The sequence below is a fragment of the Oryctolagus cuniculus genome, chromosome 4 (genome assembly GCF_964237555.1).
Source record: "Oryctolagus cuniculus chromosome 4, mOryCun1.1, whole genome shotgun sequence".
Lineage (NCBI taxonomy): Eukaryota > Metazoa > Chordata > Mammalia > Lagomorpha > Leporidae > Oryctolagus > Oryctolagus cuniculus.
In genome coordinates, this window is record NC_091435.1 from 160,111,229 (window position 1) to 160,139,127 (window position 27,899).

The window sequence follows — 27,899 nt, forward strand, 5'->3', positions numbered from 1 at the left end:
TTGCTCTTGCTCTCAGCCACCTATAAACTATCGTCCACAGAGCAGCCAGAGTGACGGTTTTTGTTGGTTTAATTAGACAGACGGAAACAGCCTGACAGAGAGAGCTCCCTCCACTAGTTCACTCCCCAAATACCTGCAGCTGCCAGCGCAGAGCCACGTCAAAGCCAGGAGCCATGAACTCAACTCAAGTCTCCCATGTGGGTGGCAGAAACAAACCACCTGCTGCTGGAATAGGAGCAGAGCCAGGAACTGAACCCAGACACGACAACAGGGGATATGGAAAGCTTAACCAGTTTTTTGACTGCTAGCTCAAATGCTGCCCCTGAAGGAGTTCCTCAAAATATAAATCGGAGTATACAAGGGGTCTTCAAAAACTCCTCATGTGGACTGTGTATTATGAGAAAACTATGCATGGGTTTCAAAACAGTTTTTGCTCCTAAATTAACTTATCTTTCAATTTCACTTTCCATGAACTTTTTGAAGTACACTACTATTTCTCTCCTGCTTAAAATCTTCTGGTGGCTCCTCTCAGTATTGAGTAAGGTCCCCAGGTCTTCCTGGTCTTCCTGTGGTCCTTACGACAACCAGAGCGCACCCCTGCCTCTCCCTACGGGCCCCTCTCAGGTTCAGCTCCTCTCCTGCAGCTCTGCACCTTGCTCCTTGTCCTGCAGTCATGGCTTCTTTGAAACTCATTCCCACCAGAGAGTGCTGGCAGAAGCTCTTTCCTGTGCCTGAAGCACCCCTTTCCACATCTTTATATAACGCTGTCCCTGACATTTCAGAGAGCTTCCCTGACTGCTTCCCCAACCATTTTGTTACTTGATGCTCTTCCTAGTACTTACCACTCACTGGAACTTTCCTGTGTGTCCTCACTGGAAATGAAAGCACTGTGGGACCAGGGACTGGCACTGTCATGGTTATTACTACTTTTCTAGCACTTGGAGAAGAATCTTAGCATAGCAGGTGCTTGATAAATTGGCATGGGGGTGGGGTGTGGATATAATTATTATCCCCATTTTGCATATGGTGTTGAAGTTTAGTGAGGGACACGGATGTATATGATGCACCTGAACGCAAACCCAGGTCTTCGATCTGCTCTGGAAGACTTTTGAAGGAACGGCTCAGCTACATGTCTTGGTAGCCTTCTAAGAGCTGGTCATGAAAGAAGCAAGAAAAGAAGTTTGATTCTGGAAGTTTGGAGATGTGGGTTTTCGAAAATATACCATCGGTTTGATGGTTAAATGAGCAAATACAGTAAAAGGTCTTAGAATAGTGTCTGACAGAGAAACTCTAAGATCTTCTTTTATGCACCTGGATTACCATTCTTTTCCTTATTCCACCCTCCAAACCCAGGTCTCCCCTCCACACGATTTTTAGAGAATCCCCAAAGGAGTTTGATAAACGACTTCACATCACTGCGTTAACGGCTGAGACCCTGGGATGAGGCACTTAGCAGAAGCAGTTGTGTTTTCAAGAGGATTCTGGGAAAGTGTCAGACCATGGTTCAAGGAATGAATCACTAAAATTGGACTCTTGTTTGCTTGCAAGTAGGTAGGAGAGACATTTCGGTGGAGGGGGCATTTCCTTTAAGGTTGGCCTGACATCATCATTCCAGGCTTCATTAACTTGGTGGCTTAAATAACAATAATGAAGTAAGTGTACAGTAATAAGGTGCAGGTTTGATCCTTACTCAGTGTTCAAGGTCTGGCTCATCATCTAAGCTTCCTTGGAGCAAGCCAACCACCCTCCAACTATCCATATCACTTCCCATGCACCTCCCTCCCTCCCTGTGTTACCGTCCACCTGTGATAGAACCACTTACACATATGTACCTAATTTCCTTATTTGTTTCTTGTTGCTGTAACACGCATGGTCCCTAGCACAATATCCCAATGAATATCTGTTGTTCTCTAATCATCTGGTAACTTTGCAGAGAGAATACTGCCTTGGTGCAGAATCATTGGCAGGATTATTTTCCAAAAGCCACTGGTCTGAAAGAACGATTCATAATCACTGTGAGAAATGCAATGCCATTTTTCTACTTCTAATAGAAATGTTGTGAAAATTGAAACTGGTTTAGAGGCAGGATGCCATATACAGGCTCTGGTAGTCAGGGCTCAAATTCTGGCTACGATTTTGGACCAATTACATCTGTGGATTCCTTTCCTAAATATCATTAGCATTTGTCTATGTCTCTTTTGTCAGGCAAGACCTTAATATGTCCTCCTTGTAGTAGGTCATGGGTACACACATCCTTTCCCCTTACTACCCTGTGATCAAATTATCCATCTCTCAATCTGCGCAGCTCTAAGTACAATGTCTTAACAGGACAGGACTTCAATAGATATTTGGAAATAATTGAACATAATAAAGTCAGATCCAAATACCCTTGCAGCAGAACAGGGCACGGACAATCTTTTATTTATCCTGGATTTTCCCATTTCAGTTCTGGTCCCTCTCCCATGGCCACCTGTTATCCAGTCTACCTATGAGCTGTTTCCTTTGGAACACAGTCATTTTTGTCCTAGTAACATGCAATTGTGTGCTGTTTCTAAGATCTTATTAGAATATGTGCTAGCACTCCCAGTATGAAGTCTCAGGCCTCAAGTGACCTGAGTATTTTAGTGACTAGATACTATTTTAGTATTTTCCATAATTTAAACCTGCAAGGAGTGGATGTTCTGACCATTGAAAGACGCAGAGAGCATGGGTCACAGCCGGGAAGGAGGACCTTGCAGGCCACTGGCTTCGAAGGGAATTTGGGGTAGGGATGATGAGAAAAGCAGGAAACCATAATTATTGTTATGTGTAAGGTACTTGATATACATAATAACAACACAAGTGTACTTCAAAAGGTTTGTGGCAAAAAGAATTAAAGGATAAGTTTACTTTGGTGCAAAAATTTTTTTTAAAACCCATGTATACAAGGGATCTTCAAAAAGTTCATGAACATGAATTTTATGAAGAAACTATGCCTGGGCTTAATTTCTTTCACCAAAATAAACTTATATTTTAACTGCATTTTGCCACACACCCTTGGGAGTACCTTCCTACTACGAAGGTTAATGAAAGCCAGTGTTTACTGACTACTTACTACTTGCCAGATTCCTACATTAGGCACCATAAATGAAAATTACTGTTAGCTGAACACCTACTACCACTAAACACTTCTCATCTATGACCTCATCTAACTCATGCAGCTATAACAAGAAGCAAATGTGATTTCTGTCATTCCTGTCACCCAGTGAGGGAATGAGAGAGCAGCAGTTAACGGATGGCTGTTTCTGCTTAGCCTGTGTCCCACCCAACGCGCTTCAGTTACTGATTCGCCTGTTCGGTCGGGAGCTCCTGAAGAGCTGAGCTCTTGACTTGTTCACCCTCGCGCTCTGGTGTCTGACATGGAGCCGAGCGCATGGTTAGCGAACGCTCACTTCTTTGAGAGGAATGGAATTCAACTTAGCAGCTCTCCGCGTCTCTCTCCTTCCCTCCTCTCCCTGTTCTGCACCGCCCAGTGGGAAACAGGGGGCAATGAGACCCTCCCCCGGCTCATGCTGATCTTCCGCTGCCTACCAAGTGCTGCTCTCATGATCTGCCCTTGGTCCTCATGCTGTCTTCCCCAAACTTCGTTTCCTTCACCTGTGTCCCTTTCCTTGTGCGAAGTGTCTATGGCTATGTCAAGATCTAGAGCCGAGATCCCTAAAGAAACATGGCCCTGAGGTTTGGGAAAAAATGATGAACTTCTACTTACTTTTTTACTGGAAATTTAAAAGGAAATTACGCTTATTAATTTTACACGTACGCATGAACAGAATGAGTGAATGAGTGAGTAAAATCCTGGAGGGGGCAGTAATGTTGTCAAACAGTCCCATCAGGGCGCCCTCCTCTGGAGACCAAGTGTACTGCTTCACACCTGCGACTGTCAGCAAGGATTGCTGGGCTCCTTGTTCAGCCTCTGTCCAGCGACAGGACATGTGCTCTTAAAAATGTCTTTTTTGTTGGCAAAGACTTGTAAAATTAGCCTCTTTGTTCAGGTAGGCTGCCTTGCATTGCTATAGGGTTTTGTCTTTCTTTTGCCTGTTCATTTTCCTTGTGGGTGAGACTGGACCCCTCTGTCCCTGTGCACAGGTGACTCAAAGTGAGCTATCGCAGAGGGTTCTCCCATTTCACTGGCAGTCCATTAGGTGGGTAAGATTTGGGAGCTGCTAAGAGACAAACAAATCTTTTCCTTATCTGGCTGCTCTCACTTCTTTGGTTTTTCTGTGTATTCCATTAGGCAATCGCTACCCTAATGAAAAACAATCGTCACAGCTTCAGAAATCTCAAATAATTACTCTGAAACCAGAAACTACAGGATAATCTTTTGATAATAAGGGAAAACCATTAGCATTCTTAAAATGTGTGTGTTTAGGCCATTTAAATGGAATGCACATTAATCTATTTTAAAGTGTAGCCTGAAACAAAAAACAAAACAACAGTTCAATGGGTGTTCCAAGCCATGGTGGAAACTCCTCTTGGCTGTGTGGAAACATGGGGATGATGAGGCAGTGACTTACAACCATCTAACCACATAAGAGCAAACTAGCTACAGGGACATTGACCAAGAGGCCTCAAAGAGTGGGGCACAGCGGAATCTTCCCCTAGGAACCGTCATTTGGTTTTCCATATTCATTCTGGATTTAATCAGAGAATCCTCAGGTTGGATGACTCAAACTTTGAGGTAATTACCCTAAAGGCCACAGAGATTCCATTTAGGATATTAGAAAAACTACAGCTGTTCCAGAAACATCCCTATTAAAGAGCACAAATGCACATACAAGGGAACAGATGTTTACTGCTAGGATTAGATTTCTCCTGTGTGAAAGGTCAGAGTACAATGTTTATTCTTGTCGCCCATCTGAGTCTACATTTTTACAAACACAGAAGGTAGCATTAGGACTAGTCCCATTGTCTGTGCCCCTTCCCAGAGGAGGAAATCCTTGTGGCACTTCCAACTGAGGAAATTAGGATTGTGGTACGATTGGTGGATAGAGAACAAGCTTTGAGATTGACAGTTTCTCAAATTAAAAGGTAAAATGTGACCCCTGGAAAATCAGACCAATTTTATCCATCACACTGTAAAAGGAGTCTCATTTTACTTGGTTTATTCTTTCAACAGATTTTATTTAAGTCTACAAGTTGTTCTTCATGTAGTTTCATGGCATCTACTAGGAGTTTCCTTTTTTTGGTGAACAATGATTAGGATCAAGATCAATGCAGATACGGTCCTAGTTTAGGGGGGAAATATTTCAATTTGGAGAAGTGAGAGAGCAGGTGAGGCTCTCTGACAGGTGAAGATGCTGTGAGATTAGGTGCTTTGCACAGAATGCTGTCAAACCCTTCATAACCACACTCACTGAGTGGGCCCTAGAGGACCGGCACGGTTACCAGTAGGGAGTGTGATGTCCCCTAGGAGGCTCCAGTTTAACATCTACATCTTTCAGGTCCTGCCCAAAGGCAGAACTAGAGAGGGGAATCAGACAGTTTCCTACCTGCCTGTGTTGTGGAGGATAACTTAGCACCGCACGTGGGCAGACTGCTTGTTTCAAGCCGTTCTACAGTGTGTTAACCTTTCAGGAGAATCACGAGAAGTAGGTGGGATTTCTACCGTATTTTCCATATCTTTCTGTCTTATGTTTTTCTTAAACATTTCCATGACTTTAAATAGAGTCAGCAAGGTTGGGGCTGGAGAGAGGGCCAGGCAATGAGTTCCTGAGGCCAGTCCCCTCCCACCTGCCAGGTGAGCCTTATGTCCCCTCCACCCTCAGATGGCTTGAGAACACCTGTGGCCTTGTTACTTGGGTGTAATCTGAGGACCCAAAGCATCAAGATCACCTGGGAGCTTGTTAGATACGTGGTTTCCGGCCCCAGGCCTGCAGGGTCAGAATCTGCATTTTAACAAGATCCCCACCTAACTCACAAGCACATGGATGTCTGAGAATCTGTTTTAGGGGCACAGTCTCTATATAAAGCAAATAGAATTAGTCAAAATCACGGTTACCCAATTTAAACTTTGGTGGGGTTTAATGGTTACCATAGAGAGATCAGATCTGTGATTTTCCTATTCAGGAATCAGAGGGGAAGGTAGTATTTGATGGATTGCAGGCTGTGGAAACTCTATGCCAGAGATGAAAAAGGAGTGCTTTTTAAATGTCCATCTTTTCTCTCTCTCTCTCTCTCTCTCTCCCTCCCTCCCTCCCTCCTTCCCTCCCTTCCTTCCTTCCTTCGTTCCTTCCTTCCTTCCTTCCTTCCTTCCTTCCTCTCTTTATTTATTCATTTATTTGAAAGCCAGAATTATAGAGAGAGGAGGAGAAACAGAGAGAGAGAGAGAGAGAGTTCTCCCATCCCTGGTTCACTCCCCAAATGTCTGAAATGACCAGGACAGGTCTGGCCAGGCTGAAGCCAGGTTGAAGCCAGGAGCTAGGAACTTCCTCTGGGTCTCCTATGTGGGTGCAGGGGCCCAAGGACCTGGGCCATGCCCTTTGCTCTCCCAGGCCCATCAGCAGGGAGCTGAACTGGAAGTGGAACAGTCAGGACTCAAACCAGCACCCACATATGCCAGCACTGCAGGCCATGGCTTAACCTGCTGTTCTTATTTCTTACATGTTTAGTTGGTAGATTTAGTTCATGAAATGGAAAAATCCAACTCCAACATTTCCGATTATAATTTCATCTTATTTCTGTAGGTTCCCCCCCTCTAGAGACATCCAGCAAAATAATGACCGCAAGAGCTCACATGTTATGTTTGCTAACTGCATGTCAGCTACCCTTTCCGGAGTCCTTTTCATTCATTTCACAACAACTCCATGAGATAGAAATATTCTCCTTTCTCAGAAGAGGATGCTGGGGCACAGAGAAGTTAAACATGTTGCCCAGTGACAAAGTCAGGATCCAAACCCAGGTAGGTCCGGCTGACCATGCTGTATCCCGTCATCTTGATAGGACGTCAGCACCGAACGGCTTCTATGATTGCTACAGGGAGAAGATGTAAGTTCCATGGATTAAAATACATAGTTAGGAGTTTCAGGCAAAGACAGTCGGGCTCAGGTCACCCAGAAGGAGAAGAGCTGGGAGGGTCTTCTGCTTCTCTTCTGCGTCTTCCTCCCATGAGCTTTTAGTTGAAAGCATACCCGCTTTGGGATACAAGAAGGATGAATTGCTCAATCTCCATGCTGTTTCACATTCTGACATTTCCAGTCTATACCTCAAACACTGAGAGCTGCTCTTCTAATTAAACTCTGCCCTCGCCTTTTTTTTTTCTTCCAGTAAATTTACCAAACGCGAGACAGCTGTGCATCAAGGGATTCTATTTCCCACACTGGCTGCCCATGATGATTTTTTTAAAAGGTTAGGTTAACAATCGGCTCTGTCCCTGGGGCTCTAAAAACTTAGAAAAAAAAAAGGGCAAAACCAAAACAACCAAGGTGGAAACAACTTGTTTCTTTGCTGCCCATTTGGGAGGTTGAAAAGGCTGCCAGATATCTTAGAACTGACCAGTCATTCTGCGGACGATGCTTACGGAAGCCTATTCCAGGTCAGACTGGAGCATGCTGTATTCCACTACTCACTACAACAGTGCAGACAAGTCACAGATAGGAACACCTAGGCTGAGAGAGCTGAAAGTGTTACCCAAAGTTATAGACAGTGGGTGGGAAGCGGCGTCCACGCCACGGCGTCCCCGTGGCAAACACAGCACACGGAAGTAAAGCATCTGCCCCAGTCACAAAGCCAGGTAAGGGCAGTGGCGAGCCTGGCAGCTTCTTTAAAATGAGCCACCTGGCCTGACAGCTAGTGCAAACTTCTACAAAGATGATAGCAAACAAAGATGATAGCAACATGAACACCGCTTAGAGAGGGTCGTCTCTTCCTTAGGAAATGTCTCTGTGGGAACCAACCTCTCTCCTCGTGGAAGAATGGCATCCAAGAGTGTGTGTCTGTCTTTCTTTCTTTCTCCCTTTCTTTCTTTCTTTTTGACAGGCAGAGTTAGACAGTGAGAGAGAGAGACAGAGAGAAAGGTCTTCCTTCCATTGGTTCACCCCTCAAATGGCTGCTACAGCAGGTGCGCTGTGCCCATCCGAAGCCAGGAGCCAGGGGCCTCCCCCCAGTCTCCCATGTGGGTGCAGGGCCCAAGCACCTGGGCCATCCTCCACTGCCTTCCCGGGCCACAGCAGAGAGCTGGACTGGAAGAGGAGCAACCGGGACAGAATCTGGTGCCCCAACCAGGACTAGAACCCGGTGTGCCGGTGCCGCAGTCGGAGGATTAGCCTAGTGAGCCGTGGCGCCGGCCAGGTATATTTCTTTAGAACTGTTTTTAAGGACATTATGTCTGAATCACCAGGCTTGTCTCATGTCACCCACAGAGCAACAGAACATTGATGCTGAGCAACTTGAAGGCATAAAAACAAAGTCGCAGCCTAAAACGCAAACCTTTCCATCTTCATGCATTACGGCCTGAGATCGCTTCTGACCGAATCGTAATCAAAACAAAAAAACCACACTGTGCTGTTAGCAATGCTCCAGACAGTAGCTTCTGCAGCAAAAGCAGCGTTCCCAGAATGGTGGTGCCCAAGCACCCTCCCGGTTGGCCTGCTTTTCTTGTGTATTTTCATTGTTATGTCTCTTTAGGACCACGTGGCAACTTAGGTGGCGGTGAGAAAAGGGGGAAGAAGGCAGGAAGCTGCGGGAGTGAGGAGCCTGCTCTGGGAGAGACCCCATTCCTGCTCTTACTTCCCAGAGAGCACTTGGTGGGTCCATCGATTGGCTCAGAAAGAGATACCAAGACCCAAGATACCACGAGAGCCCATGGGGTTGCCCTGGGGCTGATGGTCTTCAGGTAGATTTTTAATTAATGTATTTTTGCCTCCCTAGGGCCACTCAGCAATGTCTGGAGACACGTTTGGTGGTCAGAACTTGGGGTATGTGTGTGTGCTACTGGCACCTGGAAGGTACAGCCCAGAGATTTTGCGAAACAACTTGTGATGCAGAGAGCAGCCACTCACAACAGAGAGTTATCTGTCTCCAATGTCAAAAATGCTGAGGTTGAGGAACGCTGCCTTAGAGAAAACTGTGAGGTGAGCAAGTGTCTCCTGCATCCTCCTGAAACTGCTCTTCCTCTGGCCCTGCGCTCTGGAGTTCCCAGTTTAGACCTGCTGTCATTGTGGAGTTCCTCACGGACACCTGCCAATCAGTGTGACCGATTCTGGGACGGAGAAGTCTGACGGACTCTCTACACTGTGAGGTGTGGATGACTGATGGAGTCAGTGCAAGCTTTAAATGACTACTCTGACCCAATGTGAGCTCCAGTGAATGCAAGCTTTACTGAGGGTGCCATGAGAGGGGTCTTCAAACTGGTAATGACTTTCAAGATTGTTTTGTACCAAAATGAACTTATCTTTTAAATCAATTTCTTACAAAATGATTTATTTATTTGAAAGGCAGAATGATAGAGAGAGGGAGAGAGAGGCAGAAAGAGAGAGGGGAGAGAATTCTTCCATTCACTGGTTCATGCCCCAAATGACTAAAATGGCCAGAGCTGGACCAGGCGGAAGCCAGGAGCCAGGAACTTCTTCTAGGTCTCTCACACGCGTACAGGGGCCCAAGAACTTGGACCATCCTCGACTGCTTTCCCAGGCACATGAGGAGTGAGTTGGATCGAATTCCATTTTCTCACAGCCTTTTGGAAGTATGGTTGTCATAATACGGACATGTATTTTTGGTAGGTGGGAAAGATGGTGGAATGTGTAGCACACTGTCGCTTCTGTAAGTCATAACCACCTGTGCACACCAGCGATGTGGCTGCCAGTGCAAAGCAGCCATGGGTGCCTCTTGTTACCAGCAGTGATGTGCACTTGGTATTCATCACGACCTCTCCCAGGGAGGGAGGAAGCGCTGTAGGAAGCTTCCCTGGGCCCTACCCAAACGTTCTTTTATTTCCCTTCTGGTTTGGATTGATACGTGTAGGTTTTGACCTGCCAGGTTTCTGTTAGGGATTTGAAATGTCCTGTCTCCATAAATCCCAGGGTGTCTTCTCTCCAGACGGAAGGAGACTTCTAGGTGGAGGACATGCACTATTTGCTTTTATCTAAAGCAATGAAGCGGATGCAGCTTGAACAACAACAATGATATGAGCAGCAGGGATAAGCTGCCTAGAAACGGAAGGTTTCACTCTTTATGCTGGCTCCCAGTGGTGCCAAGCTGAAGTGATCCTACCTTGGCTGACCCGAGCTCGGGGGAGTTCATGAATCATTCTCCCTCATCGTGCGGACTCTTTGCTCTCCGGATCATCATGGGAGGTCATGAGTGGTAATGGGCTGCAGTCATATTCATGCCCGTTTCAGAGGCAAATGAACCAGCTCAACTGTCCTAAGCCAGAAGGCTCCTAGTAAAATTCAGAGAAGAAGGGGGACTTACAGGGACCTTAGGGCCACTAATGGAACCGCCTCATCTGAGGTCCAGGAAGGTGATGCGATTTGGTCAAGGCCTCTTGGACAATTACAAGCAAAACCAAACCTTGACCCGTTGACAAGTGTGTTGACTCCCAAGACAACATTCCATCAGCCCACAGGAGGCTGCAGCACCATCTGGGCGAAACTGAGGGGAGGCAGGTGTCTGTCCTGTGGACAGAGCGACCACCTTGTCTCTGGATCTCTAACATGCCCTTGGGATTAAGGCAGAGGTTGACAATCCAGGATCAAATGAGACTGGACTGCAATATTCAGATGATTCCTTGTGCTGAGACAACTGGCAGACTTTCTGCATCCGTGTGTCCCTAGGGAGTGGCAAACAATGACATTCCATAAGGGGATGGCCAACTCTGGTGGTGTGGTGTGACGCGCACAGTGGGAGTGGCGACAGTGGTGAGAAGCTGCTGGGGTGCCAAGCACGGGAGACCCTCAGGTGACAAGTGTTCTCGCACACACAGGTAGGGCAGGGAACACTGATGTGGAAGCATTTTTGGTGAGATGACCACTGGACTGGCCCAAATGGTTCAGAAGCCCCATGCTCTGGCCAATTTAAGTTTTGTCCTGTTGGCCAGTGTATGTGAAGATCAAAGGCCTTTATTCAAGTGATTTGCGACACATGGAAAATTCTTGTGAAGGGTTAGGGCTTGACAGGATAAGGAAACGAAGAGCATATTCTTAGTCTTGGAAATTTGGACTCTTACCCCAGCCTCTGTTAGTTCTCCTAAGAAAAGGAGCTGGATAAAAACCACACACAACAAGGTCTTTAGGAATTCCTTGTCTGGAAAGGAGGGGACAATAAAATCAGATGTTTGGTGGAGGCAAGCCTGCAACAAAGGACCCCAGGTAACCATCTGCTCTTGGTACCTTCTGCACAAACATTCTAATGGGGTATTTCAAATTAATGGGTAATACTCAAGGCTCAGGCCTAGAAGATATTTCCGAGTCAGACCTATGATTCTACTTCTTGGACCATGAAATGGGTTGTTTAGGAAACTTGCAGGCATTTGTTTAATGGAGTGGATTGAATTCATTCTCTGGTGGTTTGGAAGCAAGATAACAAGACAGCTGCATTTGTTTCCTTAAGTCTTCCTGGCAGGTGCGTTTGATCAGTGGATATCGTGGTGGTAGTCATGGGTCATGATAATGGAATAAGTCATTTATTATTTGATGCTCACTACATTCCAGCCATAGTGCTAAGCACATCCATTATTTCTTTTGACTCTTACATTCCGCCACCCACATGGGACACCCGGTTCCTACCTCCTGGTCTCAGCCTGGCCTAGTCCTGACTGTTGCTACCATTTGGGGAGAGAACCAATGGATGGAAGCTCACTCTCTCTCTTAAAGTCTTTCCTTCTCTCTGTAATTCCGCCTTTCAAATAGGTAAAATAAATCCTAAAAAAGGAAAGAAAAAGTACCACTGGCCTTGAAGAAGGTCCTCTTCACTGATATTTCTCTCTTTATAAACTGTCGAGATGAAACTAGCATTGGTTTGTAGCTCCCATCACCATGTGTTAAACACTTGCAAATTAAACCTACTTCATAGAAACAAACATTCTCACCTTGTCAACTGAATCTCAAATGACAGGAACAACGTGAACCTTTCCCACTTGACCTATTCATCTCACAGATGTATCAGGATTCATCTGTTTATTCTATCTGGAATTTCTAGGAAAAACTCTATCTTCACAGCTTAGCATAGAGCTGAAAAGAAAAGGAACAGAAACGGAGGAATCCTATCTGATTTTCAGTGCAGACAATGGAGAGTAGCACAGGGAGGCAAGAGTGCTACATTCATTGAGTGTCTGCCCGTGACAATGACCGTGCATACCATTTACAGATCCGAGTCCCTTAACCTTTTGCTGTTGTTGTTGATGGCTATTTCTCCAGGTACACCACAGGGCTTGAGAAGTAGAAGGCTCTCAATAGATGCTGGCTGCTCTCATGATTAAAAGTTTCACTGCAACTCCAGGATGCTTTCTGTTCCTTTTACAATTTAACTGAAGACTCCAAGAGCTTAAGCAACCTGCTCGAAGTTACAAGGCTAATAAGTGACAAGCTGAGGATTTGAACCCATGGACACGATTCCAAAGTCTGCATTCTTTTTCCTACACTAATCCCAAGTCCAGAGGTAACTAGAAAAGGTGAGCATAGTAGACCATCCTAGGTCAGTCAAGAGACACTGATACTTCCAGGAGGAGGGTCAGGTGACCGGAACGAACACTGCAATATAAAGACCAAGCCAATCCTGAACTCATCTCCACACACTATCATGCACTTGTAAACCCTCTGTGGTACACGTCTGTGCACTCCCTGCTTCCTAGGCACACAGCTAGCCTGCATTTTTCAGCCTCCTTGGCAGTGAGATATGGCCATGTGCCTGAGTTCTAGCCAATAGAATAAACGAAAGTATGGGGCCCGTGGGGCCCATTATAGCCTCTGCCTATAATGCCAGCATCCCATGTGGGCACTGGTACAAGGTCTGGCTGTTTTACACTTGATCTCAGCCAAAAGGCCGAGAAACAATTTTCTGGCTGTTTTACTTCCAATCCATCTCCCTGAAAATGGCCTGGAAAAAAAAAGGCAGAAGATGGCCCAAGGGTTTGCATCCCTGAAACCCACAGGGGAGACCTGGAAGAAGCTCTTCACTCCTGACTTTAGTCTGGCCCAGCCCTGGTCATTGTGGTCATCTTGAGGATGAACCAGTGGATGGAAGATCTCTCTCTCTCTCTTGCTCTGTAACTATTTCTTTTTTTTTTTTTTAAAGATTTATTAATTTTACTTGAAAGTCAGAGTTACAGAGAAAGAGAAGGAGAGACAGAGAGAGAGAGAGTCTCCATCCACTGGTTCACTCCCCAAATGGCCACAAGGGCTGGAGCTGGGGAAGTCCGAAGCCAAGAGCTTCTTTCGGGTCTCCCACGTGGGAACAGGGGCCCAAGCACTTGGGCCATCTTCCACTGCTTTCCCAGGTGCATTAGCAGGCAGCTGGATCAGAAGTGGAGCAACCAGGAGTCAGACCAGTGCCCATACAGGATGTTGGTGCTGCAGGTGGTGGCTTTTTCCACTATGCCATAGTGCCAGCCCCTCTGTAGCTCTTTCAAATAAATAAATAAATCTTAAAAAAAGAAAATAGAGAGCCCCACCTCCAGCCTGGGCTGTAAACCACCTTTCATGGGTGGTGTCCTTTCTTGGGAGAAGAGGAAACTCTGAAGTTCGAGATGGGAAGGATCCTGGATGATGTTGACAAGTGTCACCTGCCAGCCAAGACCATATGGCACTAGATTGAACATGAGTTAGCATTACAATTCTATTCTATGAAGTCACTGTGATTTTGGAGTGTACCTATTATGGCAGAGTGCCTTATTTTACTAACAGATGCTCTATAATTCCAGTTTTATTATCTATGATATCATTAGCTATTTCACAACTCCCATCTGAGTCAATGCAAGCTAAAGGAGTCATAAGTGTGAAGAATCATCTATGAGAAAAACAAAGACATCTGCGTGGTGCTTTGCTGTGTGGTCACAACCATGTTACTGCAAGTTCACGGGCTTAGTTTCTCTTCCTGTAGCTCTAAGGCATTAAGTGAGACGGCTTCTAACAAACAGTCCCTCTGATTCTAAGCTACTGTGAACTGACTTCAAAAAGCTCATGGTAAAAAAAACTGTAAGTATGAGTTTATTTTCATGCCAAAAATATTTTGAAATCTATGTATGGTTTTTTCATAATATGCATTTTCTCTATATTATGAAAAAATTCTGATGCAGAAGTTCTTTTTGCATCAAACTAAACTCATGCTTTAAATTCCATTCTCAATGAACTTTTTAAAAAAAGGAGATTTATTTAAAAGGATGACAGAGAGGGAGAGAGACGGAGACAGAGACAGAGACAGAGAGACAGGGAGAGATCCACCATTCACTGGTTCACTCCCCAAGTGCCTCACCAGTTGATGCTGGGCCAGCCAAATCTAAGAGCCAGGAACTGCATCCCAGGTCTCCTGGCTGGCAGGAACCCAGACACTTGAGCCATCATCCACTGCTTTCCAGGTGCATTAGCCCGAAGTGAAGGTAGGACTGGATCCTTAGCCTCGTGATTTGCAAGGCAGGTGTCCAAGAGGTGGCTCAACCCACTTTGCCACAGTGCCTGCCCCTTGGTGGACCTTCTGAGGTACCTGGCTGTCTTCTCAGTCATTAAAAAGTATGTATTGATGTGTTCAGAAGCTCATCATTTGATATGAGGTCCTCAAAGGTAAGGACCATTTCTCAGCCATGTTTATATGCTTAGTATTCAATATCTTAAATGCTTAAAAAAATGCAAAATTTAATTAGAATTTTCTGTTGAAAACTCAAATTTAATTAGAATTTTCTGCTGAAAAACTCATTTACGAGTGCTCTGATTTATGCCAACAATTTCTTGATCTAATTTGGAGCATGGATTCCAATGACTGAAACCCCCATGAATATTTCATTATGCATTACTGAGTATGATAGGCTATTTATATTCATTTGCATAGGCTTAATCTTTGAAGAATGAGTTTATAATAATAATAATGAAAGACTTTTTTGATTAAAGGTAATGCCAGCAGTAATTGGTATTCTGATGGCTCCATTTATAGTTCTATTTAGCTAAATAATATAGGAGTATAATTTCTATTTTGAGTTGAGAAGTTTGCAGTATATGAACATTCAGAATTTTCTCATTCAAATGGCTTTGAAACTTGAGGTCCATAAAAACAGGATAGGGTTTTGTAATGAGCAGTTTAAAAACTGAGGGAAATGATACATTTACAGTGATATGATAATTTATGCTACTTTCATTAAAAAAAGTGAAAGAATTATTTTTCTTCTGTAGTGTTGGGAACATTGGCCATTACATCTTACTCATCAAAAATATCAAATTAGTAATTAAATGTATTTTTAAAAAGATTTATTTATTTATTTAAAAGAGTTACAGTTCACTCTCCAAAGGGCCACAATGGCCAGAGTTGGGCCAGGCTGAAAACAGGAGCCAGGAGCTCCTTCCCACCAGGGTGCAGGGGCCCAAACACTTGAACCATCTTCTACTGCTTTCCCAGGCACATTAGCAAGCAGCTGGGTTGGAAGCGGAGCAGACGGGACTTAGATGGCACCAGTGTGGGATGTCAGTGTCCCCAGAGGCAGCTCAACCTGCTGCACCCACTATTCCATCCCTAAATATGCCTTTGATTACTAAACACAGGTCAAGAAATTCTACAGTTTATTTTGGCAGCAAAAAGCACAGAGTTCAAGGGGGTGGGTCTGGTGAGGTCTTGGTAGAAGAATGTTGGGAGCCACCATCTGGTACTGTGCAAGTATAATAAAATGGAATTCTGAGAAGCTAGACTTCTTTTTAGTAGGAAGAATGGGAAGCTGTGTGCTCCTGCCCCTTTCGGGCTGTGGCCATGCCACTGTAAGTCCTATCCTCTGGGGAGGACTGAGCTCCCAGGAAAACCCTCCTGGGTGGGATGTCCCTTTGCTTTGGCTGGCATAGGCAATGATGCCTAGGAACCAATGAAATAATAATAATGATTCTAGTAAATGTCTTAAGGTGCTTGTTTGATCAGGGATTGCAGAAAGATAGAAACTTTTATTAAAAGTGACCTACTTCCTTTTGCATGAATGATTTGCTTCAAGTCTTATGTTTAATTCCTAGTTTATTAATGGGATGGGATACCTCAAAAAGTTCATGGAAAACACAAATTATGAGAGAACTTAATGGATTTAGAAAATAAACTTATTTTTAATTCCATTTTGGATACCCACACATCTTTCCTTAAAATAATAAAGAATAACAAAGGCATCTCTCTTTTCTCTTTCTTAGAAAAAGAAAAGGCCTCACAGTTACAGAAAATTCTATTAGGAAATCCTAAATAGGGTGCTAACTTTCAATATGACATGAATTAGTATGGGAATGGGCTAAACAAAGCTAGAAAAATTCAAGCTCATCTGCAAACAAACTTCCTAGAAAAAGTTACAGGGCAGGCACTGGGCCTTCCCGGTAAGAAGTTCCCAGCAGCCATCAGAGTACCCGGATTCCAGTCCTGGCTCTGCTGCTGATCCCTGCCTGCTTCCTGCTAAGGCAGATCCTGGAGCCAGCAGCTGAAGTCTCAAGTATGTGGGGCCTCGCCATGCACAGGGGGACCTGGATGGAGTTCCTGGCTCCCGGCTTCACCTATCTCTACTAGTTGCAGGCATTTAGGGAGCGAACCAATAGATAGGAGCTCCGTCTGTATGTCTTCTGTCTGTCCCTTTCTAACTGCCTGCCTTTCAAATAATAAATAAAATTTAAAAAACCTATCAAGATAAAAAATACACACACACACACACACACACAATTTCCTTTGTAGTACAGTAGTTCTATGGGCTGCCTCCCCATAGTTACATTAGTATTTGGTGAGGCTCTCCCTAAATGACTCTGTTGTGCCCCAATGCTCCAGACTCCATGTGAAGTGATTATTTATTTTTTAAAATATTTTATTTATTTGAGAGGCGGAGTTACAGACAGAGAGAGGGAGAGACAGAGAGAGAGAGAGGTCTTCCCGCTATTGGTTCACTCCCCAAATGGCCGCAACAGCCAGAGCTGGGGCTGGGGTGATCAAAGCCAGGAGACAGGAGCTTCTTCCAGGTCTCCCTGGTGGGTGGAGGGGCCTAAGGACTTGGTCCATCTTCCACTGCTTTCCCAGGCCACAGAAGAGAGCTGGTTCGGAAGAGGTGCAGCTGGGAGTAGAACTGGCACCGCAGGCGGAGGCTTAGCCCACTACGCCACAGCGCCAGCCCCTGAAGTGACTTATACAAACCTCATACCTCACTACAGCTCTTCTAGGAAGCCCAGCATTATTCATCAGGATTTTCAAAAGCTCCCACGTGCATCACAAGGTAGTGCAGGCTGAGCACCATGGCCCTGAGGCTACTGCTCACCAGGGAGCTAGCGCCATTCTCACGAGGCCCCAGATGGAAGGCATTTCATTTACTAAAAAGTGAAGTAAAGACAAATTACCGAAGTGCCACCCGCTAAATGCTGTCCACTCGAGAAGCATGGAATAGCATTGTAAACTCCATGTGGGATCATTCACAAAGAATCTGGGAGACAGAGAAACTGGTTTCCTCACGACTGTTCTATTTCTTCAGCAAAAAGTGCTGCCCTTGCAGACAATCCTAAAGGACTCTGACCATCTGAACTGGGGAGGGCGCTCCTCTATATAGGGCATTTAGAAAAGTGGAGATGCTGGTATGTGCTCTAAGGCGCAGTTTCATTCATGCGGGAAAGTTAGAAATAGTCCCATTCTGCGGGATGCAAGCATCAGTTACATTTCAATGTATTACCTTGGCCAGGGCGGGAGTGCTAAAGAACGATCATTCAGGGCTGTTGTTGTGGCTTAGTGTGTTTAGCCACTGCCTGTGATGCTGACATCCCACAGGGATACTGATTCGAGTCCCACCTGCTCCACTTCTGATCCAGCTGCCTGCTAATAGCCTGGGAAAAACAGCGGAGGACGGCCCAAGTGTCTAGGCCCCTCCACCCACCTGGGAGACCTGGATGAAGCACCTGGTCATTGTGGCCACCTGGGGAGTGAGCCAGCGGATGGAGGATCTCTCGCTCTGTCCTTCTTTCTCTGTAACTCTGATTTTCCAATAAATAAATAAATCTTTTTTAAAATGATCATTTAGATGTTTTTGGCATGTACTCAAATGCCCAAATGAACACCTTCCTAAGCATGTCCCATGGAGGGTTAAACCCCTCCAGATCAGTGGCTGTCAACCGGCTGTGAACCAGTCCCTGGACAACTAATCAGGCTGCGAAAGCCCAGGCACTTTGCACTTGTCATTGGGTAAGATGGTAGCACAGCGCTTTTGTTTTTCGCCTGATTTCCTATAGTTTCCAATACCTGCATCACCACATTTGAGAACACTCTTTCTTAAGAGAGGAATCACCACATTTGAGAACACTCTTTCCTTAAGAGAGGATGCACATTAGAATCCCCTGAGGAATTAAACACAGGTGCCAGAGATTCTAGACCAAGTCAGCTGGAGTGTCCAGGGGTGTGGCACAGACATCTATAAGTTTGAATGTCTCCCTGGGTGACCATAATGGACAGTCAGGGTAGCAAACCACTGTGTCCAGACTGTGGGTCTCAGACTAGGTTCGAACGACCCAGGGAGTTTTAAAAGAATATTGTCTTGGGTCTCCACCAAGAGATTCTGATTCTACTGGGCTGGGACGGCATGGACATCAGGATTTTTTTTTTTTTTTTTGACAGGCAGAGTTAGGCAGTGAGAGAGAGAGACAGAGAGAAAGGTCTTCCTTCTGTTGGTTCACCCCCAAAATGGCTGCTACAGCCGGCGCGCTGTGCCCATCCGAAGCCAGGAGCCAGGCGCCTCCCCCGAGTCTCCCATGCAGGTGCAGGGCCCAAATACTTGGGCCATCCTCCACTGCCCTCCCGGGCCACAGCAGAGAGCTGGACTGGAAGAGGGGCAACCGGAACAGAATCCGGCACCCCAACCGGGACTAGAACCCGGAGTACCAGCCAAGTGAGCCGCGGCGCCAGTGGACATCAGGATTTTTGAAAATTCCCAGGATGAGTCTAACATGCAGGAAAGTTTGAGCAGGCAAAGTTAGATCTTCTGCGAATAGGGGGACCTGGGAAGACTGCTTAATGCACTTTTGTTGGAGATCCAGCATAAAGACCAAGAATTTCAGCTAAGCTCAGAAAATAAAATGAACCATCATTGCTACTTGAAACAATTTCACCTACCCACAGTTTCCCAGCCTTTGAAAACTGATGACCCAGAAGCACAGCAGTCCATGGGTGTGATCTTGGGCGAATCACTTCACCACACTGGTCTTAGCCTATCAGTGTGTCAACTCCAAGGCTTAGCGAAAAGGATTCTCACTTTGGCTCCAGCACGAGACAAGAATGTGCTGAACTTTGTGGATGGGGAGCTGCATTGCCACACTATTTCCTTTTTACAACCCAGCCAAATTCCAGAGTGAGAATGTCATGAAAGCCAGGACTTGAAAGGAAAGTGAAGATGGATACAACAGGAGCTTGAGTTGGGCTTTTCAGCTGGGGATGGTGGCAGGTGGCAGCCACATAAAAACAGCTCCTTGCTTGGGGCTTGCATTGTGGTACAGTGAGTTGAGCTGCTGCCAGTGATGCTGGCTCTCATATGAGTGGGAGACCCAGATGGAGTTCCTGGCTCCTGGCCCTGTCTTTAGCTTGGCTCAGGCTGGTCTTTGTGGTCATCTGGGGAGTGAACTAGCAGATGGAAGATTCATTCTATCTCTCCTCCCTCTCTCTCTCTCTCCTCCCTCTCTTCTTTTATCCCTCTTTCTCTGTAATTCTGCCTAATTAAATAATTAAATCTTAAAAAAAAAAAACCCTCTTGGCTCACTGTAAACCTAAACATGCCACATTTTCACTGTGAACTAAATTCATGTTGGGAAAAATTAATTTCAATTCCTTTGGGGAACTTGAATATACATATACACAATTGCTCCAGACTTCAGTGACCTGTGGGAGAAAGGAGAGGAACCCAGTTGTGTGACAGGTGTCATTTGTGAAGATTGTCATTCGTGACTGGTAGTGGATGCTGAGGGCAGATCCGGATTACAGCGTGAAGGAGGTGGAGATGAATTTGTCAATGATGGAGAGGATGGTGATGGTGATGATGGTGGTAGGGCAGAGTGTGAGGACAATGGCTGGGCAGGGGAAGGAGATAAAGCCAGCCATTGGAAAGGTGGCTCCCCGGAAGAATCCAGTGGTTGAGAGAGGAATAAATATTTCTCTTCAATCTTTGGCTCCCACCTCTTCCTCTCGATAAAGCCTTGTCCTCTGGACATTTTTAACTTCCTGTTCACCTGACTACAGCCCAAACCTGGAAACTGAAACTGCTCTAGAAGCAATTGTGTGAGAGTCCCCAGGAGTTCTCAGAGAACTTTCTTGTGAATGGGACTGGATTGGATGAGATTTCATTAACTCGCTGTCTCTCAGAAAGACGCCTGCTCTTCTGTAGCAAGTTTCTCCCCCAGGAGAAGTTCAGGAAGTTGAAGAGGGGCAGGATGGGGGTGGGACAGTGGCGGTCTGCACATGGGAGGGCCAGGCTTCTATAGCTGCCCCGCACCCTTCACCCACTCAGGTGGACAAAGGCCACTGTGCCTTCTGTGTGCTAAGGAGAAGGAAGCATTTGCTTCTGTTTTAAAGCGAAAGGTGATGTGACAGCTGCACAGAAATGCTCTTTTATTCTGGCTTCTTGATTTTTCCCCTTGCTATGGTGGAAATTGGATTTTCCCTTGTTGCAGTGGGAACTCATGAACTGAAGTGCTGGTCTCCTCTCCGCCCAGACACACACCAGTGTGTGTGTGTGTGTGTGTGTGTGTGACAGGAAAAGCATGTGAAAGTAAACATTTATGGTTTCCCCTTCCCTTGCTTTCAACCTGAGTGGGTTCCCCAGGAAGATGGTGAACTGAATTACTGAGTAACTTAGTAGCTGAAGATGTTACTGAGTGTTTTATCTTTAAAAATGAGTTGAGTGAGTTTGTTTCTTTTCCTTTAAAAAAACATTTTTTTTTGATGGAGAGAGAGAGAGAGGGAGAGAGGGAGAGTGAGCTCCCATCCATTGGTTCACTTCCCAAATGCCTGTAACAGCTGGGGCAGGGCTGGGGTTGAAGCCAGGAGCTGGGAACTCAACCCAGGTCTCCCGTGGTACCAGGGAATCCAACGACTTGAGCCATCACTGCTGCCCCCTAGCGTCTGTGTTAGCAGGAAGCCAGAGTCAGGAGCCAGACAGGGGTTTCTGAACCCAGGTACTCGGATGCACCTGGCCTGGTATCTGAACTGCTACGGTCACCCTCCTGCTGCTGAGTGGGGTTTTAAAAGGAGATGCACCTGGAGGAGGTGGAGAAAAGAGGCCAGGTGGAGTTGTGGGTTCTGGGGTGGAGGAGTGGGGCAGAGGGGAATAGGGAGAGAGAGGATTCCAGTTCCCGGCAGCAGGGGAGGGAGACTGCGCCCTCCACACAGGTTTTTGGCCGCTGAGGAGAGACAGAAGAGGACGGGGGAGGCGTGGCCGAGGGAGGGAGAGGAGGCTGAGGGGGAATTTTGAGAGGTCCTGCAGGATGCCTTTCCCGGAGGGCTGAAGCTTCGTTTCTAGTCCACCTGCCATGAGATTTTTATCTCTTTTAGAAGAGGGAGCAAAAGTACGCCGGCTGCATCTTGGCGCGTCCAAACACCCAAGAAATAAAATCAACGGTCTTTTTTTTTTTTTCTTCTGTAATTGGTCCCACGGGTGGCGGAGCTTCCTATTTGGGCAAGCCTCTATTTTTCTTTCTGCAGAACGACTCGTGGCAACATTTCTGATGTGTACAGTCAGCTCTATAGCAGCCAAGGCCATGTTTTATTTTTGGTCCCAACTGAGGAAACAGGAATTCGGAGAGAGGGAAAACCTCCTCCAGAGGCCCTTTAGGGCACAGGCGTCTCTGGGGCAGGCTGGGGCTAGAGGGGTGGGAGCTGCTGGTTTCCTGGTCTGCTTGGTTCCCATCCCCTCCTTTGCAGGGGAGCCAGTCCTAGTGCTGGGGGCTCCGCTGTCCTGACTCTGGGAGGAGGGGCAGAAGGCACCCCCAGCACTGTCAGGTTTTGCCCCCTTTCTCTCAAAGGCCACGTCAAGAGTGCTTTGAGCGTTTGGTGGGGTACAAAGGAGAGGGTGTGGTTGAGAAAATCTTCAACATTAACTGGATCACGCCTGTGTCTAATTAACAAGAACTACATGTCCAAATAGATGAGCTAACTTTTCCCGAGGAGCCCATTGCTTTCAGTCGCTCAGGGCTCACCAGCTGTCAACGCCAAGCTTGACAATAAAGAAATGCATCAGAAACTGACACAACAGAACTCACTTCATAGAAACTACACACTTGTGTGTATGCAAAAATGCCACAGCATCATGTCTACAAGTTATTTGTAAAGCATTTAAAATTAAAAAGCAGATGGATTTAGAGGAAACACAGCAAAGCAAATGTAATGAAACCTGAACCTTTGAGGATTTAGGGTAAGGGACACCTGAGAGTCCTTTGTATCAATCCTACAGCTTCTGAAATTGTTTAAAAAGGTAAAAGTTTTTAAGGCCGGCGCCGCAGCTCACTAGCTAATCCTCCGCCTTTGGCGCTGGTACTCTGGGTTCTAGTCCTGGTTGGGGCGCCGGATTCTAGTCCCGGTTGTTCCTCTTCCAGTCCAGTTCTCTGCTGTGGCCCGAGAAGGCAGTGGAAGATGGCCCAAGTGCTTGGGCCCTGCACCCGCATGGGAGACCAGGAGGAAGGACCTGGCTCCTGGCTTCAGATCAGCACAGCACGCTGGCCGTAGCAGCCATTTGGGGGGTGAACCAACAGAAGGAAGACCTTTCTCTCTCTGTCTCTTTCTCTCACTGTCTAACTCTGCCTGTCCAAAAAAAAAAAGTTTTTAAAAAGTAAAATACTGTCTGGGGCCAGCGCTGAGGCATAGTGGGTTGGGCCGCCACCTGCAGTGCCAGCATCCCATAAGGGTGCCAGTTCATGTCCTGGTTGTTCTACTTCCAATCCAGCTCTCTGCTATGACCTGGGAAAGCACTCTCTCTCTCTCTCTCTCTCTCTCTCTTTCTCCTTCTCTCTCTGTGTAACTCTTTCAAATAAATAAATAAATCTTAAAAAAAAGTAAAATACTGTCACAAACAAGAGACATATACTAAATCAGGAAAACTTCTTGTAACATTTATGATTGACAATGAGTTAATTCCTCAATAGACAAATCATAAGATAAAGACAAATGCCACAATAGAAAAGTTAAACAAATTCTAAAGATGAAGTTTATGTGGCCAATCAACATGTGTGCATGTGTCTAATTAAATTTATTATCAATAAGAAAAGTGTAAAGTTTTGATAAAATTTTGGCTTATAATGGCCTCCTAACATGCAAATAAGCTACCAGCAACTCCATGGTTGGAAAGTATACGGTTACAAATGGGGGTTGCAGTGCTGGTGGCTGTCTCAATTGGTCCAATAATCTGGTTACAGTTTGGTAATAGAAAAAGTTTTAAAAGCTGTTCAGTTCCTTTAATCTGTCACTTCCTTTACTTAGTAGGCTTTATCCCAAGGAAATAATCAGAGATATGCAAAATTATAGGCAAGAGAGTTCATTATAATATATATTCATCATATTAATATACACTCAGTCATTGTATACTCATCAGATATTATTTATACTAATATTACGTTGACAGCCTAACCATCCCATCAGGCACTGTATTCTGGATGCTGGGTTACTAAGTAGCTGAGAGCAAGACCCTTTCAGAGAAGGGTGATTATTGACTGTGGAAACGGTTAGCATTTTAAAATGCTACCTTTGAGTGGTGTCCCCATTTTGCTGTCAATAACCTTCTGACACCGTTGCAAGCTATTTTACGTAGGCTGTAGGACATTCACACCACTTAATTCTATTTCTGAAGCAATGGAGTAGCCATTAAAGAGTGGTTGAAAGCCTTAGGGAACAGCTGCCACTGCACATTTGAAAAATGACTTGGGTTTTTCATGAAAATACGGAGCTTTCCTGACTTAAACGTTTTGTTTGACTCTGAAAAACTGGTGCAGAAGGGAAGTCTCAAAACACACAGTGCATTTCTCCAAGGTTCACTGTCTCTTTGTACCCGACTATCCACGTATGCATGCTTTACTTTATGAAAATGTGATTTGTAAATGTTCAATTTTGAAATAAAGTGGAAGGAGAGCTAGAGATGAACTGACTCACATTCTCGTTTAGTTGATGAGGAATCAGATCTGGAGAGATCTGATTCAGATCTGACTTGCTTAGCTGATGTCCTTTAACAGTTAGAGGTGGGCATTGGGCCAGGTGGAAACCCTTAGGATGCATACATTCCAGAGTGCCCGGGTGCCAGTCCTGATTCTGCTCCTGATTTAAGCTTGTGACTGTGCACCCTGGTCGGCAGCAGGTTAGGGGTCATATGGCTGAGTCCCTGCCACCCATGTGGGAAACCTGCATTGAGTTCCGGGTTCTTGGCTTTGGCCTGATCCAGCCCCAGCTGTTGCGGGCAGTTGGGGGAGTGAACCAGTGGATAGGAGCTGTTCCTGTCTCTCAAATAAAATAAATAAATAAATAAATATTTATAATACCCTTAATACAAATATGTAAACAGCTTCTGTAAATAAGGACAAAAAAAGATAAAGACTACCATGGACAAATGGAAAATAAATATGAACAAGAGAGTTACAGATGAAGAAATGCAAATGGCCAACAAGTGTAAAAAGTACTAAATCTCAGGAGTAATAAGGGAAATTTAGATTTTTATAGACCAAAGTTACTCTTCATTTTGCTTAACAAATGAATATCTTTCAAAGCAAGCAAGCACAAGTCGATGTAAGATCACACAGTGGAAAATTCTGGAAAACAAAAACTGGACTGGCATCTGTCCATCCCTGCACCCATCACTCCCCTGGGACCCAGGACATACTCAATAATAATGATGCCTTATAGAGAAAAAAGACCCCCACACAACAGGGGAGTCAATGAACAAGGAAGTCCTGAGACAGCGCAAGGTGAAACACAGAATGAGGGCTATACTGTGCAGATGAAAGAGTTCATCGCAGTGTGGCTTTGAATTACTGGGGGCCCTGTCTCAATGAAAACGTCAAACCCTGTGCTTAGTTTATGCTGTACTCTAATTCATAAAGGCAAGTTCAGAGTAAACCTAACAGATCGTTCGTGTTGTCTCTTTGGGCACAATTAGGAGAGTTTGAGTTTTTTTTTTCTTTTTCAACCAAGGCCCAAAGCCTCTAACTTTGGTATTTAAAATCCTAGATATTCACATCTTAGAACAAATTCCTCGTTGCTACGAATCATGGTTTTATTCAAAATGGAGCTCATTATCATGTCATGAATGTCAGCAAATTCCCCTCAGATTACCTAGGAAGTGGTGCTTAATTCCACACCAATAAAATAGCACATTAAGGCACTTTCTTGCTTTCCTCTTTAAGAATCAGTCTTTTTCAATGACTGATTTACAGTTCTTAACTGCTCGAAATTAACTAGCGGGGGTAAAGCAGTGAGAGAATTTTGGCAAGACCTGACTTCATTGCAGCTGACATTAAATAACCCCAGAAATTAAACATTTTTTCCAATTGAGTAAATGCAAAATGCATAAATTCGATAAACACTGTGGCTGGAAGAGCCCACATCCCAAACATGCGCGTCTTCTATCGGAAAACGCTGGCTTGTGCACGTGCAGGAAGATGGAGTTGTTGTTCCTGACTGCTGCTCACTTAGAAAGCAGTTTTCTTTCCCTTAAGGGTTGGTTCATTTCCTGTGTTGCATAATGGGATTGTTACCTATCATGCTTTTCACCGAAAAAGAGGCATTAATTATGCTTTTAGACCAAGCACTTAGTTCCAAGGAATTACAACTCTATTATGGCCTCCCTTTAGATTTCTTTTTTTTTTTTTTATTTTTTGACAGGCAGAGTGGACAGTGAGAGAGAGACAGAGAGAAAGGTCTTCCTTTGCCGTTGGTTCACCCTCCAATGGCCGCTGCGGCTGGCGCACCGCGCTGATCCGATGGCAGGAGCCAGGTACCTATCCTGGTCTCCCATGGGGTGCAGGCCCAAGTACTTGGGCCATCCTCCACTGCACTCCCAGGCCACAGCAGAGAGCTGGCCTGGAAGAGGGGCAACCGGGACAGAATCCAGCGCCCCAACCGGGACTAGAACCCAGTGTGCCGGTGCCGCAAGGTGGAGGATTAGCCTAGTGAGCCGCGGCGCCGGCCTCCCTTTAGATTTCTTAAACATGTAGACCAAGCCTATAGCAAAGGAGAGAGGGGGAAAAGACACTTTAATTTCACACACAAACAAGGTGCTGAAGCAATGATGTCCTTACCTGAGCCCGTTGACACACTGAATACATATGTCCATGGAGCAGGCTTCTTTGAAAACAGAACTGAATTCAGTGTCTACACTTTGTGCAGATTCTGGAAGTGAAAACTCCCTGGTCCACGAGGGGGTGGTGGGGTCCCCACCTCAGCCTGCTGGCTAAAGCAGCCAAGTTTCCACAGGGTGGGGTAGAAAGCTGGCTTAGTCTGGAACTGTCCAGGAGGGAGCCTAGATTCCCACCTCAGCCTTTGAGCTGACTCAGCCTCCTGGGTCCTGCTGGGTGCTAGCATGGACTACAGCTAGAAGGGAACCTTTGGGGCCACCCTCTGCTGAGCACCAGGAAATGACAGTCCGTGGGCCAAAGCTGGCCTAGGAACTGTTTTGCAAATAAAGTTTTATTAAGACACAGTCAACTCCATTTATTTATATAAAATCGGTGGCTTTTCATGCTACAGTGGTGGAACTGAGTAGTTGGACCAGACAGCATATGGGCGGCAAAGCCTAAAATACCAACTCATTGGTCTTAATAAATAAATGCTTGCTAATCCTTGACCTGGGGGGCCTGGAGAGGGTGTTACTATTATACTCCATCTAGAACTAACCTCAGTCATCGTATGAGATGCTTTTATGCCAGGTTTTGCCATTTGCTTCTGTCTCAGAAGGATGTGTTCTTCAAGCTTAATCTTGGAAGCGAGTTCAGGTGGGCAAATTATGGAGTCTGGAGCCACCTGGTGTAGCAGTCGCTCTCACACTGTCCTTTTCAGAGGGGCCGCTTTCCCTGTTTTTGTTGTAGCATGGCTCCCTGCTGCCTAGTATCTGTGTTCATGTGGATTTGTGCCTGCAAAGGATTCAGCACCATCCCTCTGGCTGGAGATTCCCATTCGCACCAGCACGAACATGGGGGCTGCAGCTAAGGCTGCTCTGTAGCCATCCTCCACTGGATGAACAGGTTGATGAGCTAAAGGGGTGAGATTTAAGAGGTGAACAGTATGACCCAGGGGACAGTGCGACAGAATTGGGAGTGAGCAGGCTTTGGTAATGTTAATGGGAAGCAAGATGAAATGTGATTTTGTGATCCTCACAGCTCACAGGTGTGAATCATACTGGTATTCTCAGGTTCTCTTTTTGCTGCTTCAGGCCGGTACAGAGAAAGGGGACGACGCTGGGAGAGGTAATGTCTATGGCCATTTGGGGGGCTTCCAAACTTTCAGAAGGCTGCGTGGCAACGTGCAGTGGCTTCCGCTTCTCAGACTGGTTAAAGAAGGGGTTCTTGGAGGAATGGTCCTGCGTGTAGAGCAAGGGGACCTGGAAGACGCTCCAGGCTCCTGGGTTCATATCGGCCAGCTCTGGTCATTGTGGCCATTTTGGGGGGTGAACCAGCAGATGGAAGACTTTTCTCTCTCTGCCTCTGCCTCTCTGTAACTTTGCCTTTCAAATAAATAAATAAATCTTTAAAAAAGCATAAACATACTGAGTGTGCAAGGAT

General features: G+C 45.6%; 1 protein-coding gene across 15 annotated transcripts in view; it reads right to left on the minus strand.

Annotated features, from left to right (window-relative positions):
- The window catches only part of THRB (thyroid hormone receptor beta), a 401,819-nt gene that overhangs the window by 82,086 nt on the left and 291,834 nt on the right, over positions 1-27,899 (minus strand). The gene's annotated exons all lie outside the window — the stretch shown is intronic.